Source organism: Cibotium barometz, chromosome 37 (genome assembly GCF_041138505.1).
Source record: "Cibotium barometz isolate CiBa-2024 chromosome 37, ASM4113850v1, whole genome shotgun sequence".
Taxonomy (NCBI): Eukaryota; Viridiplantae; Streptophyta; class Polypodiopsida; order Cyatheales; family Cibotiaceae; genus Cibotium; species Cibotium barometz.
In genome coordinates, this window is record NC_141082.1 from 44,802,088 (window position 1) to 44,805,212 (window position 3,125).

The following is a 3,125-nucleotide window of genomic DNA, read 5'->3' on the forward strand; positions in this document are numbered from 1 at the left end:
TACTCATCTACCATTTCACACTATGGCTACATGCTATTGGATTGTGTTATACCTCTTGATGGTTTATGCATGTTTATGCATAACAATTATCTAGAGAGATCTTAGGGTTTTAACAGGAACCATCCCCAGCTGTGGTTCATCCGTTGCAACTACCAATCCTTTAACTGGCAATCTCTATAGCATCCTCATAAGATTTGGGCTTCTTTAGTTCAATCTTCCAGCGAATGCCTCCTTTCAATCCTACAACAAAACGATCCTTCTTCATCATGTCCGGAGGCACCTGATCCAAAGCCCTACACAAGGTCTCCCACAACAAGGAGAATTTCTTCACATAGTCATCAATTGGCTCCAATTCGCCCTGTGTCAACCCCTGTACTTCATGCCAGACTCTGTCTGGATCCTCAACCTTCTTGAACCTGTTTAAAGTGCAGTCTTCAATCCATCCTCAGTCATTGAAATGCATGGCTCAGCATCCTTTAACGACTCTTCAAAAGTTCTGAACCATGCCCTTGCATCTCCCTTCAAACATATATTCAGGAACCGCAATACCTGTGCCGGCTCGTTGATGTGATTGCTTATGCATGCAACCTCCAATCTTTCAAGAAAATCTGCTACATCTTCATTAGGACCATCTAAAAACTTTGGATACAACATCATTTTGATCCCCAAGCTTCACCTCAAATCCTAAGAAAAAAAAACAAGAAGAACACCTTCCCTGAAACCTTCAACTTCTTGGGCATACACCCTTGTAAACGAAGAAAAATACCTGAGCACTCCTCAAAGGGGGCACCAAAAAGCTGTCGGCAGAAATTTTGGACACGGAATCACCTGCCTCTATAGCTGTCCATCCAACAGCCTTGGTGATGTTTCCAGCCTGGAGGGGCACCACTAGCACACTGGCTGGAACACTTCTCACACAGTTCACCACACCCCCCACACCAGAAAAACAGCACAAAATAGGGACACCATAGACAAGTAACACCCAGCAAACAAATACACTTCCATTGTGTACATGACATACACAACAGCACCATCCACACAGTGCTAAAACCAAGGCTGTTTTCCACAACAAACTCTTTGCTTTTTTCACAGCCTCAAAGAGCCCTCGCTGAATTGCATAGGCTGTCACAAACTGTAAATACATGAACACCACGTTCTGACTAGGTCCCTTGGTTCTCAAGACAAGGAGTGCCAAACAGCCTCGAGTTCACAAACCCACACAAGCCTGTCTCCTATCTTTTCCTGAGATACATCCCTCAGTCCCTGTACACGCAGCCAAGTGTCCATGCATACAGCTGTAAACGCAGCCATTAAAAACAACCCACAAGCTCGTCCTCCAAAATAGCCCCGAAGCTTTCCTTGCTCTTGGCGTTCTCTTCTTCACTCTACTTCGCTTTAGCTGTTGCGCCCAACAGCAGCACCTCCAAGACTCTCCACTGCTAGAGGCGGCTCCCCTTCTCTCTCTCTCTCTCTCTCTCTCTCTCTCTCTCTCTCTCTCTCTCTCTCTCTCTCTCTGCGCTTCCATCTCTGCCAGCGTCAAGCAAACCCAAGCAACACCTACCAAAAAACTCTCTCTGGCGTCACCCGCTCAGAGAACTGGAGGCCACCACACACAAAGTACTCGACTCTGTATCGCCAGTGCACTCTCTCTGTTAATGCACGCCTCCCTCTCACTCTCCTTGCTACCAACTTCTCCCGGTGGCTACAAACCCAAAAACCCTAGAAAACTCTCCCATACTATCACCCAGTGCGCCATCCTTTTTTCTTCTCCGAGTTTTTTTATTCCACTCGCAGAATCCGGCAAATCCTAAAATTATGCTCCTCCTTCGGCATCCATCACACCCGCCACCTGAACTTTTCTTTTCTTGCTATTTTAATTCCGCCGCCCTTTTTTATAGAAAATTACATGGTATTGCATTATTTTCCTTATGTCTTAAGGCCTTTATATATTAAGGCCCTAAGTATTATGCACACCTTTGGCTTGATATTGGTGATGAAGATCTCCGATTGCATACGTGCCATCTACAAATATTTGATCTGCTCCTGCTCTTTAAGATCCCAGATTTAAAGAAGCCAAACCTTGATCATAACTCTGGTGGTGTTCCACAATGTGTTCCCCATGTTGTTGCCCAACATCATGCTTTTGATGTAACCTTACAGTGCTTACAGTATTACACCGTTTCTAACAAGCATATCTGCATCATCATCACATGCTAAAAAGGCTTCATTGCCACTTCAGTGGATGGAGTATTGGGCATCCCAGTGCCACATAAACATGCATCTATATGTACAAATGCCAGAAAAACATGCTCAAAAAACTCCTAACAATTGGCATCCATGCTTACCTAATCTAAGTGATGTCATGGCATCTATGAAAGTAATGACTAGTTTTACACCCTTGCATTCCTTTAACATTTAGATAATCCCAACAAGCTCACCATAATTGTGCTCTAACTATGAGGATCTCTTAATACCTGCACCCCATGGTAGTAGTGTGAAAAAATCCACTTAGATTGAGTGCTTTGAAGATGTAGTTAGTGTGATAGGCATACTAGTGGTAGCCCCAACATTCCTCTATTAAGATCATGGTTCATATATTTTTGTTGTCAAGAGATATCAAAATGGCTCCTCTGGACCCATGTATCATTGATTTGCATGATGTTCTCATCTAAGAAACATGAATGCACATATTATTATTGACAAATCTCAAACAACTCTTACTATGTGGATGATGGTTTCTCCACTTGACCATGCATCATATTATCTAGCTCAAACCTTCTACTTTGAATGGAATAAAGAATACAAAAAACCAATTAAGCACTTTTTGTGCTATCCTCAAGCTACACTTGCATACCAATACAATCTGTGGATATGTGGTATCCTTGATTACTTTGGATCATTCCATGCACTTAATCAATGCATAGGGGCATTCACAAGCTTGATAGAAATTTTGTAGCATAGCTAACCTAAGTACACCCACTCCTAGAGACTACATCTTTCTCAACCAATATATTTTCATTGCAATAGAAAGGGAAAATATATAGCCATATTACAAATGATTGACATCCATGCTTACCTAATCTAAGTGATGTCATGGCATCTATGAAAGTAATGACTAGTTTTAC